At 37.8% G+C, this 18,067-nt stretch overlaps 1 pseudogene; it reads right to left on the minus strand.

Moving 5' to 3' along the window:
• Nucleotides 1-14,281: 14,281 nt before the first annotated feature.
• LOC122736344 lies at nucleotides 14,282-17,526 on the minus strand (annotated as a pseudogene).
• Between the last annotated feature and the right edge of the window lie 541 nt (nucleotides 17,527-18,067).

The raw sequence follows: 18,067 nt of genomic DNA on the forward strand, positions 1-18,067 counted from the left end.
CCTCACAGTTATTTCCACTACTTCCCTTATAAAATTATTTCATATAAACATTTTGTCTATATTTTGTATTTACTTGTATACCTGGTTCATCTCCACCAGTAGTTTGTAAGCATCTTTTTTTTTGACGGTTGGTCAAAACACAATTTATCTTAATTCAGCAAATGATTATTATATGCCTACTATTTGCAAGATATTTTTTCATCACTGGATACAAATGAAGCAGTTTCTGCCCTCAACAAATTTCCATTTTATTAGAAGAAATAATATGTGGCCAGAAAATATATATAGAAAATATATAAAGTAAATACTTGGTATTGGGGTGGGTGGAGATAACATCTGATTTTTTTAAAAAAGTAATTAATATAAATTTACAAACAGTTAATGTTCCTCTTTGTAAATATTTATTTCCTTAATTTCTTTTTGGTTTTATTGATATAATTAACATACATAGTAAGGTGTCAAATAATAGTGGGGAAAGGTACCATCTTCAATAGAACTTAAGCCACTTGAGGAAAGGATTTGTTTTTTCATTTTTGTCTTTATATTGTCAGTACCTAACATATTGTCTGCCTGGCAAATGAGAGACACTTCATATGTACTTATTGCTATAACAAACCTTGTTTAACTTCTGAATTTATTAGAAATCATTCAGGAATTCCATATTATAAGGTATGTTACCTCTTAGTTTTTTTTTTAAATATGCTGTCGATGATATTAAACTAGGACCTTAAATGAAAATGTTTTATTTTATTTTATTTTTTAATTAACATTTTTGTTTAAAGTTTCAGGATTCAAATTCTACCCCATCCTTTTTCATTCTAACCCCTACCATCTATGAGGTGGTAAGAAATTAGATATAGGTTATACATGTACAATTATGTAAAACATTTTTATATTTGTCATTTTGTATAAGAACATTCAAATAAAAGAAAAAATAATAGAAAGTGAAAAACAAAATGCTTCAGTCTTTGTTCAATCAATATCAGTTCTTTCTCTGGAGGTAGATACCATGCTTCATCATTAGTCTTTTGGGATTATCTTGGATCATTGTATTTCTGAGAATACCTAAATCATTCACAGTTGCTCATCAAATAACATTGTTACAGTATACAATGTTTTCCTGGTTCTGGTCACTTCCCTATACATCAGTTCATGTAAGTCTTTCCAGGCCTTTCTGAAATCATCCTGCTTGTCATTTCTTTTAGCACAATAACATTACATTAAAATTATATACTACAGCTTATTTAGCCATTCTCCAAATGATGGGCATCCCTTTTATTTCCAATTGTTTGCCACCACAAAAAGAACTGCTCCAAATATTTTTATACAAATAGGTCATTTTCTCTTTTTTGGAAGTCTTTGGGATATAAGCCTAGTGGTGGTATTGCTGGATCAAAGAGTATGAACTGTTTTATAGCCCTTTGGGCATAGTTTTAAATAACCCTCCAGAATGGTTGAATCAGTTCACAACTCCACCAATAGTTGATTAGCATACCAGTTTTCCTATATCCCCTCCAACATCCAACATTTTTGTCATATTAGCCACTCTGATATGTATGAGGTGATACCTCAGAGTTGTTTTAATTTCTATTTCTCTGGTCAATAGTGATTTAGAACATTTTTTTTCATATGACTATAGATACCTTTGATTTCTTTGTCTGAAAACTGTTCATATCCTTTGACCATTTCTCAATTGGGGAATAACTTGTATTTTTTATAAATTTGATTCAGTTCTCTATATATTTGAGAAATGAGGCTTTTATCAGAGATATTTGTTTCAAAAATTCTTTCCCAGTTTTCTGCTTTCCTTATAATCTTGGTTGTATTGGTTTTGTTTGAGCAAATGCTTTTAATCTTATATAATCATAATTATCTAACTTATATTTTGTAATACTCTCTCTTTGGTTATAATCTTCCCCGTCCATAAATCTGGCAAATAAACTATTCCCTGCTCTCTTAATTTGCTTATGGTATCACCCTTTATTTGTAAATAATGAACCGATTTTGACCTTATTTTAGTATACATTATGAGATGTTGGTCTATACCTAGTTTCTGCCATACTGTATTCTAGTTTTCTCAGCAATTTTTGTAAAATAATGAGATTATGTTCCTAAAGCATGGATTTTGGGGTTTATTACATATTATATTACTATAATCATTTCTTATAGTTCAGTTCCACTGATGCACCACTCTATTTCTTAACCAATACCAGATTGTTTTGATAATTACTGCTTTGTAATACAGTTTGAGATCTCGTATGGCAAGACCACCTTCTTTCATATTTTTCATTGATTCCATTGATATCTATGAGATTTTGTTCTTCTAGATGAGTTTTATTATTTTTCTAGATTTATAATTTTTGATAGCTTGATTGGTATTGCACTAAATAACTATATTAATTTAGGTAGTATTGCCATTTTTATTTTATTGGCTCAACCTGTCCATGAGCAATTAATATTTTTCCAGTTGTTTAGATCTGATTTTATTTGTGTGAAAAGTGGTGTATAGTTGTGTTCCTACAATTCCTGGGTTTTTCTTGGCAGGTAGACTCCCAAATAATTTATATCTTCTATAATTATTGTAAATGAAACTTCTCTTTCTAATTTTTTTGCTGCTGAACTTTCTTGTTAATATGTAAAAATGCTGATGATTTATGTGGGTTTATTTTGTATCCTGCAACTTTGCTAAAGTTATTAATAATTTCAAGTAGTTTTTTAGTTAGTTCTCTAGTAATTTCTAAGTATAATATATCATCTGCAAAGAGTGATAGTTGTGTTTCCTCGTTGCCTATTCTAATTCCTTTAATTTCTTTTTCTCCTCTTATTGCTATAGCTAACATCTCTAGTACAACATTAAATAATAGAGGTGATAATGGGCAACCTTGCTTCCCCCCTTCCCCAATTGTACTGGGAAAACTTCTAGCTTATTCCCATTACAGAAAATTATAAAATTCTCGCTGATGGTTTTAGATAAATAGGATTCATCTAAACAGATTTTATTTTGTCCCTTGGGGTCTTGCTGGGCTGGTAAGGTGCTTTCCTTTTCCTGGAACAACCTAGAGGCAGTTATCTTGTTGTTTTGTTGGCAAATTTGAGAGTGCTTCAGCAGGTTCCTTCCTCACTCTGCCATCTTCACACCAGACGTACTTTATAAGCATCTTGAGAGCATTATTAAACATGGCCAAGTTGATAGAAAGAGCTGGCTTTGCAGCCATGAAAACCCAAATTTAAGTCCCATCTCTGATATGCCCTGGGTAATAGGCAACTGGCTAATGTTATAAGTTACAGAAATTGTGCCAAGCTGCATTATTTGAGTTTCTTATAATGATGAAGTTAGATGCCTAGTCTCTATCCTCATGATGTCAAAAGAAAGAGGCAATGATACCCAGGATATTTGGTGAATCCTCATGAGGCACTATATGAGAAAATATTAAAAAGAGCCACATAGGCTAGGCAAGCATGGATTATTGCACTTAGTATCATCATAAAATGGGAATATCCACATAATTCTCATGACAGATCCATGTTAGTCAGTATCCCCGTTTTCATTATTTTCAGCATATAATGGAAGCTAAGACATAGATATAAATAGGGTTGTATTGGAGCAAGCTGACTAGAGCTTACACTTTACTAGGTAAATATTTAATGTGAGCATTTATACCTCATAAATTGGAAAATGCTACAACAGAGGGAATATTTTATTGTTTTGTTAGTGAATAAAACAGGTAGATATGATTGTTCCCTATCAGTGTTGTTTGAGAGAATTTGTAAAGACATGATATACTGCAAGACTTGTGAAAGCAAATATCCGAATCTATTTTTAAAAATGAAGTGAATAGAGTCTAAATAGCATAGACCATGTCATTTTAAAAGGTTTCTATTCCTGTTAAAATTCTAAATTATGTGTAAAAGTATTGATTTTATTGATTTGGACAGAGAGGGATGGTGAGTGGAACTATAGGGGAAGCATATTGAAACATATGTTCTAGGGGGCAGATAGGTGGCACAGTGGATAAAGCACTGCCCCTGGATTCAGGAGGACCTGAGTTCAAATCCAGCCTCAGATACTTGACACTTACTAGCTGTGTGACCATGGGCAAGTCACTTAACCCCTATTGCCCTGCCTCCCCCCCCCCAAAAAAAAAAAGAAGAAAAGAAAAGAAACAGATGTTCTAGTAGCAATGACAGCATTGATTTGATTATTGTGTTAGCACTGGGCAGGGAGATTCACTGTCATAACAAGGCTGATGAGGAGGAGATGGTCAGGAAAAAAAGATGAACGGTGATGGAGCCTTCCTACATATGACAAGTCATGTAAATCACTCACTAACCAGAGCAACACAGGTTCTAGAGTTCAAGTTTCCAAGTAAAAAGGGTAAAATGTTCCAATTCCTACTCTCTGATCCAAAAGTGATAGCAAAGGAAGGAAACAAACATTTATGTAGTGCCTTTCATATTCTAGGCACTGTGTTAAGAGCTTTTTACACATATTATCTTTTGGGTGTATTATCTGCATTTTACAATTGAGAAAAATGAGGCTGAGAGAGATTAAATTACTTGCTCAGGTTCACACAGCTAGCAATATCATAGACTGGATTTGAGCCCAAGTTTTCCTAACTCTAGGCCCAGTACTCTATCCATTGCACTATCTAGCCACAAGGCTGTTGAGAAGAGAACCAAGGAAGACTACACATACATTCTCTACTCCCTTTCCCACTATTATGTACTTACAATTGATATGTTGTGTTAATTTTTTTTCTCTTTTTGTTTCCTATACATATGTATACTGTTTCCACAACCAGATTATCAACAAGCGCTATAATGGAAAGACCCCTGAATTTGGACTGACAATTCTTGGGTTAGAGTCATGGTACTGTCACTTACTGTCTGGGTAATCTTGAGCAAGGCACAATTATCTGTGGGTCTCATTTTCCTCATCTTTAAAAGCAATGGGTATTGAACCAAATAACCTTCCTTCCTTGTCCCTCTCCGAGTACTCTCTCCTCCAGCCTCTCTCACAGGCAGGGTGGTTCTTAGTCATGCTGATTCTCCAATTGGTTTAACATACCCCCTGGGATGTCCCCATTATAATTTTGCCAGGCCCATGTGGGCGTGGGGGAACTCCTAAGTGGGGCTTAGGTACTTTAGTTGGATACTTTGACTCAATAAATGTTCTTGCTGATCAGAGTTCCTTTTGTTTGTTCTATTATCTCTTAAAGTACACACCTATCTTCTCTTAGGCTTTTAAAGGTTGCATCTTTTCAGTCTGACCATAATAAAGCAAAGATGATTTGATTGAAACCCCAAATCACAATTAATTCCTTACAACTTGCATACTCAGTGGCAAGTTTACTTTTCCACTTTACCATAAGCCCAGTGAAACATGGTCGGTCTCTCTCTCTCTCTCTCTCTCTCTCTCTCTCTCTCTCTCTCTCTCTCTCTCTGTCTCTCTCTCTCTCTGTCTCTCTGTCTCTCTCTCTGTCTCTCTGTGTCTCTCTCTCTCTCTCTCTCTCTCTCAATGTAGCCACATGTCTTCACAACTCCTTAGCTTGTAATAAATTATGGATTTTAAATTCTTTGAGTAGGTCTAATTATAGTACCAGTAAAGAAAGCCTTGCCATGTCCTTAGTCGTATTTCATCTCACCTGTCAAAAAACCATTTCTTCTGAAGATCCAGCTATTTCACCCTACAATTCCTCTTAAAATATGCTTCAGACACTTCTGGCATTCATATTTATTCTTCAGTTCTTTTTGCCATCAGCCTCAGTTCCACTCTGATAGAATTTTGATGAACAAAAACAAAGCCACAAGGATTCAGGGAGGGAGAAGTGTCACTTAATATTGCTTAACTTTAACTATGGTTCTGTAAAGAGCCTACCTTTCCTTTGGCAAAATGTAACCATTACACCATTTACATTTTAGAGATTGAAGTAACAGTGTGCAAAGAACCCAGAATAGAGTCAGAACTATGTTTTTGAAATGTCTTAAAGTAGTTTTCAAAGAACCATATAAAGTGGCTTTATGGAGACATTAAAGGTCTGGGAAGACAGGAAAGAAATAAAGATAACTCCTCCTTTCAAACTGAACAAATTTAGTTCCTTGCCTAAAGAAAATACCTAAAGTGGTTTCATCATTTTTAAAAATTATTTTTTTATTTATTTCATTGAATATTTCCCAATTATATAAAAAATAATTAATGCTCATTTAAAACAAAATTCTGAGTTAGAAATTCTCTTCCCCTTCCCTATTCTACCTTTTTTTGAGAAGGCAAGCAATTTGATATCAATTATACATGTTAAGTCAAGCAAAACGTTTCCATATTAGCCATGTTGTAAAAGACATAAAATAAAACAAGACAATGAAATTTTTAAAAAAATAGTAACCTTCATTCTCCATTCAAAGTTCATTAGTTCTCTTTCTGGAGATAGATAACATCTTTCATCAAGGGTCCTTTGCAATTGTCTTGAAACATTGTCTTGATCAAAATAGCTAAGAATTTCATAATTGATCATTCTTACTATATTCCTATTTCTGTGTACATTGTTCTGATTCTGCTCACTTCACACGACCTCAGAGCTCTTCCCAGGATTTTCTGAAACTATCCCCTTTACGATTTCTTATAGTGCAATTGAATTCCATCAAAATCATATGCCACAACTTGTTTAGCCATTCCCCAATTAATGGGCATCCCCTTGATTTCTAATTCTTTATTTTTGTATAAGTAGATCCACCTTTCTTAACATTTTTTCATAGATTTCTTTGGTATTCTTGACCTTTTCTTTATCCAGATGAATTTTGTCCCTATTTTTCTAGCTCTATACAATAATTCTTTGGTAGTTTAATTGGTATGGCACTGAATAAGCAAATTAATTTAGGCAGAATTGTTATTTTTTATATTTGCTCACCCTACCACTGGACAATTAATACTTATCTAGTTATTTTTATCTGTCGTTATTTGTATAAAAGTAGTTGTATTTTGTATTTGTATTTTGTATTTTGTAGTTGTATTCATATAATCCTGAGTTTGTTTTGGCAGGTAGACTTTCTAAGTGTTTTATATTGTCTGCACTTATTTGAAATGGAGTTTCTCTTTCCATCTCTTGCTGCTGAATTTTGTTGTTAATGTATTGAAATGTTGATGATTTCTGTGGGTTTGTTTTATATCCCGCAACTCTGAAGCTGTTAGCTCTTTCAAATCATTTTAGTTATTTCTCTAGAGTTCTTCTATCTCATTGTAGCCATCTAACTGCCCCCTGTTTTATTGTTGTTATGGTCAGTTATAGTTATAATTTTCCCAATACTGAGCCATCTCTAAATTCATAATATTAATCCTTCCAGTCATAGTCTATGGTCTTTGTCATATATTGATTTAATCTTCTTGTTAGTGTTTGCTTTAAAATTTCTGCCTCAATATTCATTAAGGAAATTCACCTATAGTATTCTTTTTGTTTGTGCTCTCCCTGGTTTAGATAGCAAAACAATAATTTGTCACAAAAGGAATTTGGTAGGACTCCATCTTTACTATTTTTTTCAAGTAGTTTATATAACTTTGTGATTAAATGTTCAGAACCTTTCTTCTTAAAGACCATGTTAAACTGAGTACTAATCAACTGTGATAGTACTGCACAATTCTGAGGGTTTAGGATGTCAGTACTTGTGATTTCTTGGAATATGGAGCTTCTCAGTGAGATCTTTTTCTGTGAATGTAGATCATCAATTGTTCTGCTATTGATCTTAGAGAATTACTTAAGGGCACTAAGATTAAATGACTTATCCAATTGTCATATAGATTATATGTTCTAGAGAAAAGACTTGCACCCAGATCTTCTTGATTCCTTGACCAACTGTCTATCCACTAGGCCAGAGTGCCTCTCCATGAAATAATGCTCATTAATAATTTCAGTTGAATACTGCCTTTAAGGGCAGGGATTGACAAATAAACAAGTTGATCTTCTACAGATAATGGATCCAGGGCTTAAGGGCTGACTCATTGCTGCCCAAACATTCTATAGCCTGAATCCTTACCTAGGGGAGTGCCAAGTTATGTCCTATTTTTCTAGGAGTAAGGACAGAAACCTCAGCTCAAATAACTCCTCCATGTGTTCTACCATTTAGATTCTCTGAACTTAATAAGTCTCTTCCTCTTTTAAATTACAACCATCTCTTTGAAATACAAAATTTGATCTTTTTAGCGTCTGACACCTAAAATCAATGACAGGAATGTGATTTTTGATTGGATATACATTAAAGAAGGGTGGGGAAAAGGATTATTCTAGAACATGGAACAGTTACAGAGGGCAGGGGCAGGATAAGGCTGGATGGAAAGACACTACATAGCTTTGACCAGAGACACAATGTAAAAGGTCTGAATCCCTGGGACATGCAACAAAAGCAACATTAGGAAGAGAGATGACATCCAAATTAACAGTTTCATGAACTATTTTACACCTGTAAGATGTTATAGTGATCCTTGGACTTGATATTTTGAAGCAGCCTGCCCAAGATGAATGGACACTAGGAGAATAATTAGTAGTAATGGGCAGTGACCGTTGTGATAATTTAACCAAAAAGGTGTAAGAATTTATTGTGATTTGGGACCCCACCTTTGGCTAAAATTAGAAATCCTCAGTGGGTTCTGCCAGGCTCCCTCCACCCCATGCAAGCTCCGAGACACGCCCCAGTATGCATGCAAGGCTCAGGCATGTCATGCCCTGGCTTCCTCAGCCCAGCCAGGATATGCAGGGAATCCTCAGTCCCCCAGCAAGCTTTGGGTCAATTAGCTTGGCATATGTGGGCAGTTGGCCTGAGTTCCCTGAGAGAGAAGTGTTTTTAAGAGGGGACACAAGTAGAGTGAAGGGGGGTTGGTAGAAGGAAGAAGCAGTGAAGGGGGGATGATGTAGAGCAGAGGAGATGAGAGGAAGTGCAGGTGTAGGGGGCAGTGGCCAGACACACCCACAGGTAAGAAAGTTAAACACAGGCAGGTTGTATGTCCTACTTTTCTTTATCCTTATCTCTAAATTGGTTCTCATAAATAAACCCTGCTTTTGTTTGATTGAAAGGAGGATTTTTAATCTCATTTCTTGTAGTCTGGGAGAAGCAGTTGGGGAGGGGGCAGGCCCTTACAGATTGGCCCACACGGAGCTTAACGAACCTGGGGGATTTTTTAAACCCCACCTTACATATTGTAAGCTCCAGCCAGCCTGAAGTTTACAGATTGGCAAGGCAGCTAAAAGCTCACAAAGGAAAACATAGAAGGATGCAGATACAGAGCCAGATTTCAGGGATTCAAATACTGCCTCTAATATTTACTGGCTTTGCAACTTAGGGAAAGTCATAGCTTCTTTAAAACTCAGTTTCCGGGGGCGGCTAAGTGGTGCAGTGGATGAAACACCAGCCCTGGATTCAGGAGTACCTGAGTTCAAATATGGCCTCAGACACTTGACACTTACTAGCTGTGTGACCCTGGGCAAGTCACTTAACTCCCATCTCCCCCCAAAAAAACCAAACAACCCTCAGTTTCCTTGATTTTTAAAGAGCTTTATAATATTTGTAATAGCTACCTTACAGGCTTGCTGTAAGGACCAAATGAGATAACGTATTTAAAGTACTTTGTAAAATTTAAGGAATTTATATACATGTCAGTTGTCAGCTACATGACTGGAATGTTGGGAAGAACAGACTATAAAGTGTTAAAAAAATATGAAGGTATGCAGCTTCTGTTTGTTTTGAGTTACCTGTAGAGTATATTGAGGGACCAGTGTTCCTATGTCTGGTGCTTTGAAGTGCCAGGTCCCTTTGAAAAGAAAAAAGTAAAGCATCATCTTGCAGCTGGTGGCTAAGGTACAAATGGGGTCAACAAATGCAAAGCTTCTCACCTTAATCTTGCAATTCCTTTGTTTGTTGCCATTTGTGACACTCTTTTGTAGTACTTTTAACTATTGTACATTAAACTACCTGCTATTTGCCCTCATGAATGAAAAGATTGAAGGTATTAATAATTTTTCTCTTAACTAGGGGTAAAAGGCAACTAGTGTAAACTCCCATATCCTCCATATACTTATAGGTGGATCTCTGCTTGATGTAATTTCGGAGGGGGGATAGTGAATGTGTGACAGACCCAAATAAATGTGTTTTTATATGTAGACCTATAGAGGATACCTTGGGAGACAGATACATTAATTCCACTTGTATAAAGAATCATATATCAACATAACCCCAAAGTAAATGCTTACTCTACAATTTCATAGATTTGGGAGTGCTCTCCAACAACAAAAATCTCAGCCCTTGTGTGACCATTCATCCTGTGAGACTTTTGGACATGTCCCCTATGTGTACCACAAGGGGCTCACTCAATACACCAAGGATCTTTCTAACTATCTCCTGACCTTGTTGGGGGGGGGAGCTAGGTAATGGAACATCATGACTACCCACCTGCCATCACTTACTCTTGCCTTGTCTAGTAATATTTTCATGTAATAGAATTATTTGATAATTTTCTTTATTCCCTTTTTTCTCTGGAGCTCCTCATTTGTTATTTTTGGTACCCTGTTCATAACCACCATGTATCTTTGTTTTGCAGTTTGTGTGATGTTCACTTTTATTTATTTGAAGATGGGGGTATTCCACACATTGCTGCTATATAGCAACACCAGTAAAATGTTATTGAAAAATAGGCCTTTTTACTTTCATGGAAACCTGGGGATCAGTATCTAATTTCCTAAAAGATATCCAGCTCATTTTGCCTTCTCGTTTTCAACTCTGGGCTCAGCTCATTGTTCGTCTATACTGTTTGTATCCAATATACACACTGACCAACAAGAACTATGGGTTTTTCATTCAAATGTCTGTTGTTTGGAAACTAGACATTTGTCCACTTGTTTTTTTTCCTATGGGAATGGACAGACAAGACATTTTTCAATGATTAGTTATCTCTCCCAGCAGGCTTCAAAGTGTCTTAAGTCTTGATGCAATTAGCACAGTCATCCATAATATAAACATATGGAATACATCATTATCCACTGGGAATCCATAAGGATTTTGAGGTAAATACTTGTTTGGATTAATTTTTATTCTCTTTGTAGATGATAATCATCCCTAATCCAAGTCAGTTAGGTAATTGTTTTATTAAGTTGGAGTTAGGAAAAAGACTTTGAGTCCTAGAAATTGTGTCTATTTGACTATTTTTATTGTTTACTTCAGGTTGAATAAAGGGACAAGAATCTGGCTGCCTGATGAGAATTTATAAGGCAAATAAATAGGCCTCTAAAATGCCATGTGTGATTTGGAAACATCTGGTTCCAAAACATTTCCAATGAACATCAGCTTGTTAAATTCTTGTCCTTTGTGTTAGTGTTAAGTTCTGTTCACTGACTCTCCATGGAGGTCAAGGAACATGGGATATCCCTCTGTTCTTTTTGTTTTCTGTTTGAGTTAAATAATCACAGAGGTCACTGCCAATTACTACTAATTATTCTCAGAGTGTCTGTTCATCAGTCAGTGCAATTGGTCAAGGCTTTGTAAAATCTGGCAATTGGTACTATCATTTCATGCTGTTTCTCTTGCATGGAAAAAGTTGACTTGTGCCAAGCATCATTACATCTCCTTCAATTAAGGATTGCCTGTAGTTGTAGTCCTACTTTTGGAGCAGTCCAACTAAATAGCTGAATAGGAGAGAGAGCATTCCACCTAAAAGGAAAAGTCTAAGCAGGAAGATGAATAAAATTCTTCCTGGAAAAGAGTGACTGAGGGTTCCCCAGAATAGTATTTGGACACATGATGGGAAGACAAGTTACTTGGCAAATAATAATGCTCAAACAAAGTTGAGCATAGGTGACATTGGAGATTAGTATTCTTTTTGTTTTTTTGTTTTTTTTAGTGAGGCAATTGGAGTTAAGTGACTTGCCCAGGGTCACACAGCTAGTAAGTGTTAAGTGCCTGAGGCCGGATTTGAACTCGGGTACTCCTGACTCCAGGGCCAGTGCTCTATCCACTGCGCCATCTAGCTGCCCGGAGATTAGTATTCTTAATGTTTTTTTCTGCATGCATAATATTGCAGTAAGTGCTCTAGGTAACAAAAAAGACTAAAGCAATGGACTTGGCGTTGTAGGACCAACCAAGTGACTGTCTCTAATCAAGACAGATGATACAAGATATGATTGTTATTTGTTTTTCTTTCTGAAGTTTCTCAATTTTACAATATCGATAAGAACTAAAAGGGGTATTTCACATATGACGATGTGTTCAAGGCTTTAATCCTTTAACAATTTGCCTTGGCAAGGGTCTTTAGAAATCATTTGATTAAAATTGACCATAAATTATTGACATATCTTCCCACAAGTTTATGAAACTCAGTTTACATATTTGTACAAAAAAATTTGTTTGCTTATGCCAAACACAATGTAGTATATAAGTATGTTCTTAAAAAACTTCCCTAAACTATCTTTTAAAAAATTACAAATTGCGAGGCAGCTGGGTGGCACAGGGGATCAAGCACTGGTCCTGGATTCAGGAGGACCTGAGTTCAAATCTGGCCTCAGACACTTGACACTTACTAGCTGTGCGACCCTGGGCAAGTCACTTAACCCCCATTGCCCTGCAAAAATAAATAAATAAATTACAAATTGCAATGTATTTGGAACTGGGTCTAGGTAGAAAATAAAATGAATTCATTAAACCTATTCACTGAGCCTATTCTTACCCCTGTGACCACAGTACAAAGAATGATTTCTCCTCATTTTGTAATCAGGGAAATTGACATGGAGAAGTGAATTGGCTGTGAAATGAGCCAAGGAAAACAGGAATAAACCCAGGAGAAATGACTCTTTACCCAGTGCTCTGACTGTGTAACATCCTATTTGTTGTCCTACATTCTATTCTTGGTAGAGAAGTTACAGAAGTCATAATAATCCTCATTTTAAAAATATTTTGAAGTTTAAAAAGTACTTTTCTCATGACAGCTCCATAGGATATGGAGTGTAAATGTTATTACACCCATTTTACAGATGACCACAAACTGAGGCTCCTAGAATTTAAGTGACTTAACTGGGATTGCAGTTAGCAAATATCCAATCCTAGATGTGACCCCAGATTTCTTCTAATTTCGAGTGAAGGAACTCAATAACTCACACCAAAGAAATAGCCTCAGCCCCTTGGGTATCTCCCTTTGATTGAAGGGTATAAGACTCCTTTGAGAAATTTGGTACCCAGGCCAAACATCTCTTCATTTCTCACCAGGACTCATTCTTCTGGACTACTTTATTATGCTCCTATAGCAGATAAAATCTCTCCTCCATCCTTCAGTTTCCTTTTATGTGTTGTATTCTGCATTAGAATGTAAACTCCTAGAGACCAAGTAATGTCCTTATTGTTTAGATTTGTATTCTATGTACTTACAACAGTGGTGGAAACATAGCAAGTGTTTAATAGACGCTTGGTTTGGTTTTTTTGTTTTTGAATTTGTAGAACATTTTTTTTTCATGAGAGATATTCAAAAAAATGTTTTGTCACTGAGAAGTCATCTCAATTAATACATATGTATAGTTTCTTCGTCCAGACATCCTGCTTCATAGTAGGATCTAGTGATAGTAGGAACTGTGATCCATTTCACTACAAGTAAAATGTTACAAAATATTTACAAGGAAAGCTAAAAGACAAACAAAACCAGAAGTAAACACACACACACACACACACACACACACACACACACACACACACACAGGATGAAATGCATTGGTTTCTGACATATCTACTCCAGTGCTTACCCAATCCACTTGAGAAAAGGAATTCAAAAATAAAAGTACGGACACCCAAATCCTGTCTATCTCATACCTCCAAAGAACAAAGGAAATGGTGATGGCATGGTTATAGTACAGATGTGAAGGAACTTTGTATTAGAAGCTTACCAGTCTACTCTGAATGAAACATCTTTTTCTTCTGTGCAATGAATTCTGACCAAAGCTAAATAACATTAAAACAATCCTTGCATTGAAGTTAGGAAATGCTCTGACAGAGTGAAAGGTAACTCCTCTGCATTCAAGTACAATATACAAGAATTTCCTCCTCTCTGAGCCATGTTTTTTGTTTTTGTTTTTGGTGAGGTAATTGGGGTTAAGTGACTTGCCCAGGGTCACACAGCCAGTAAGTATTAAGCGTCTGAGGCCAGATTTGAACTCAGGTCCTCCTGACTCCAGGCCCAGTGCTTTATCCACTATGCCATCTAGCTGCACCTGAACCATGTTTTCTAACATGAATTTGTGGCATTAAAACCTCCCCTGTTATCAAAGGCTGTCACAGTAGTCCCTCCATCTCTTTCATGAAGGCTTCATACACATCATCTTTGGTTTGTACTGAAGCAGGAGCAGAGGGGCCAGATTTAGTAACTGCTTTAGCAAGGGATAAAGTAACTCCCCCCCAACTTTTGTCAGAAGATAATGGGGTTCTATGAGACGCAGAGAGCCTGGCCAGACCTTTATTAAGGCTAGCCCAGAGTCAGGAGAATTTCAAAGGAAATGTGGTTGGATCTTGGATGATGAATAGGGATTAAAACCACACCTACCTGAAGGATTTTTCCCCTCAGAGGGCTCCGTACTCTGACATCAGCATGCACTGTGCTGAATCACCCTCAAATTCAGTAAACCAATAGATGTGAATCATGCTAGCCAATTATCTTTGAGCAGTGTGAAAGGGCCACCTCTCCTCCAGACCTGCAGGAAGCTTCCACTCACACATGCTCAGATGGGAGGAGGTAGCCGGTGCCTTGCTCTCTTTCACTCTTCTATCCTAGGTACATAGTGCGTCTGAGCTTTCTGATCCATATGCTCTCTCTCTCTCTCTTTACTAATATTTAATCAACTTTAATAAATGCTTAATGCCCCAAATTGGTGCAGTAGCCTCTAATTTATACACAGCAATAAATGAGAAACCCCAGCTAAGTTCCCTGAAATTTGGGATGTAGATAAGCATCCCATATAATTTTAAACGCCACACTTTCTTTGGGGAACATCAGTTGATTTTTTGTTTTCTTGTCAAACCTTTAGCACAGTGGGCACAAATCTTGTCTTTCAGCTTTGGGATTGGTGATTTGTGGCTTGGCACTGATAGTTGCTGTGGCTTTCTTCTCAACAATGGCTGCTTTGGTATCATCCACTTTGGGTCTCTGAATCAAATTAGGTAGGGTACTTAAACCCCCTGCATTTGGCAAGGGACCTGGTAGAAAAAGGCCAGGTGGAGCAGGTCCAAGTGGGGGCACCAAAGGTGGGCACAACATACCAGGATGAGGTAGAGGGATGCCTGGAAGTGCTGGGGGAAGGAGCCTCAGGGATCCACCTTGTGGAGGAGGACCAGGAGGAAGAACCAGAGGTAGGCCTGGTGGTGGTCCAAGAGGCCTATCTGGTGGTGGAGGACCAGGAAGGAGGTAAAAGCCAAGGAAAAGGCCCCCAAATCCCTGACATTCTAAGTGGTCTTAAGAATGGAGGAACAGGGGGCAGCTAGGTGGCACAGTAGATAAAGCACCAGCCCTGGATTCAGGAAAACTTGAGTTCAAATCCAGCCTCAGACATTTGACACTTAATAGCAGTACAACCCTGGGAAAGTCACTTAACCCTCATTGCCCTGAAAAAAAAAAGAATGGAGGAGCACCTGGAGGTGGACCAGGAGGAAGGACAGTGGTTGGCCCAGGTGGCTGTAATGATGGAGCAGGTGATTGTCCAAGAGGGGGTGGCCCCAGCATGGGAGGTACCTGTATTTGAGCAGGAGGGACGGACTGTGGAGGTAGTTGCCATTGTTGGGAAGCAGGAGATAATGCCCCATCAGGATGAGATTCTTCTTTATGCTGCTGCTGTAATGTATCCTTTGACTCAGTCATCCTCTGAAAATTCCTCTACTTCTCATCCTTCTTCAGTAATTTCCTGACCTGGTATTCTAAGCATCATTGCTTGAAGAGATGTTAATCCCTTAATGTTTTTCTTTTTCTTTTGTGATTTTCCAGGCACATCAGCAAATCATACACTGAGACCTGACCTTTTATCCTCATTTTTCTTTCTCCCTCCCTCATCAAGATATATAAACTCCTCTCCTTTACTATCAGCATATGACTTGTCACTGTCATGCTGCTGTCATCATGCTTATCTTGATCCAGGTCTTCAGGATAACCTTCATCTTCACTGGTGCTGGAAGCATCGTCATCATGACCTTGATGAGCAAGTTTTGGACTATATAAAACATCCTCCTCTCACCAATGAGGAGCAATTTCTAAGGCAAAAGCCTACTTTATGCCATACATTTGCAGAACTTGGGGAGTGTGTTGTTTAAAATCTAAATGTGTGTCCTAATCTGCCCCCCCAGTTTTGAGGGGGAAGTTGGCTAAAATTACTGATACATTCAGCAAGAGTTTAAGCTTTTAAAGATTTATTAAAATATATTATAAGTTAGAGAGAGAGAGAGATTGAAAACAGATTAAAAACAGATTCCTTATAGCATGGAAATCCTAGCTTATATCTAATTCAGTATAGCCAGAGAGAAAGAAACTAATTTCCTTTCCTAGCAGACCATGTGAAATCTCTCACCAGCAAGACGGTGTCCCAACAACTAAAAGGGGCCCTCCTCTTCTCTGTCTGCTGCCATGCACCTATTCATCACCAAAAAGAGGCTCCTTCTGTGAGCGAGCATCCATTTCCTAGTTCCTCTCTTCCTCCCCCAAAGGGGAGGTCCTTCAAGCTGATTGGTTGAGAGTGGTCTCTTGCTGATATCAGTAGTACACTGCCTCTGAGAACAATATCACTCGGCCATCCAGGTGTGATCCCCATCCAATCATCCTTAAGTAGGTACTTAGTTTCTCATACTCACCCAATTCAAACAAAGCTTAATCAATCAGGTGGGACTGCTGGATGTCTGCCAAATTTGATTATTTTATCACAGGAGGAGGTGGCCCAGGGGTTGGTCCAGGTGGTCAAGAGGCAAACAAGGAACACCATGTCCAAGAAAAATAATTATAGAAATTGCCCTGGCAGGAGGCCCATAGGCAGAAGTTTTTTGAGAATAGAGGGTGGCTGTGCCCCAGGTAATGGGATGTCCTGGAGCAAGATGTTAGTAGGAGCATGAGGCATATCTGGCAAGGATGTTTTCCACTTCAACATGCTGAGCATTCTTTACAGCATCAAAACAGTGGCTGAACTGGACCGTTTTCTGCTCATATTCCACCTTTAACCTTCAAAATTCTTTGTAGAAATCTGGATTTTCCTTTTCATAGAGTGGGAGAACTTGTGGAAAAGCTTCATGAAGCTTTTTTTTTTCTTTTATCACGTTTTCATTTAGGTGTGGCTGCTGTACTGGATTGAACTCCATCTCATCCATTGTCTCCATGTCCCCTGTAATCTGTTTGGGATCCTTCATCTTTAGTACTGTAGCTCGTACCATCATTCGTTGTTTCTTATTCTTTGTTAATTCCCTCTTCCAAGCTTCTTTTCAAGCCTGGTCAGTATGGTTCATGAACTTCACACTATTGGTGGATGATGTAGATCCCTGCCCCATTTTTACAGGTTATATGGTTTAGTCACTTGGCGGGGGGTGCTATTTGCAGTGACATTGGACAGGTCATACAACCTCTTTGGACATCAGTTTCCTAATTTGTAAAACGAGAGGCTTCTGAAACCCCCTTTTCAAGTTCTTTAGCCCTTTTGATTGCTTACTAGAGTCAGGGCGTGCCCCAGGTGGCTTGCATGCCCTCCTCCCTTTCCTTGAGCCAGGGTGGGTAAGCCTTCAACCCCCCCCCCTGCCCCCCACTTCAGGTCACTTCTGCTTTCTAGGTGCCTTGCTAACATCGCTTCGGGCTCCTGCAGCCACAGAGAGAGCCTAATGTCTAGAGGAACTTCTTCAAAACTAGAATTTGTTCCTCCTACCAGGCACTTCCCCAATGCAGACTTGGAAAGAGTTGGACTTGGTGCCCAGTGTCTGGCCTTCCTATGTTGCTCTTAGACCAACCCTCCTTCCCACTCCCCCTTTCCATACTCACCTGCTAATAGATGCTTGTTGACTAACTATACACCGAATAGATAAGAGGGGAATCAAATAG

The sequence above is a fragment of the Dromiciops gliroides genome, chromosome 1 (genome assembly GCF_019393635.1).
Source record: "Dromiciops gliroides isolate mDroGli1 chromosome 1, mDroGli1.pri, whole genome shotgun sequence".
NCBI classification, from domain to species: domain Eukaryota; kingdom Metazoa; phylum Chordata; class Mammalia; order Microbiotheria; family Microbiotheriidae; genus Dromiciops; species Dromiciops gliroides.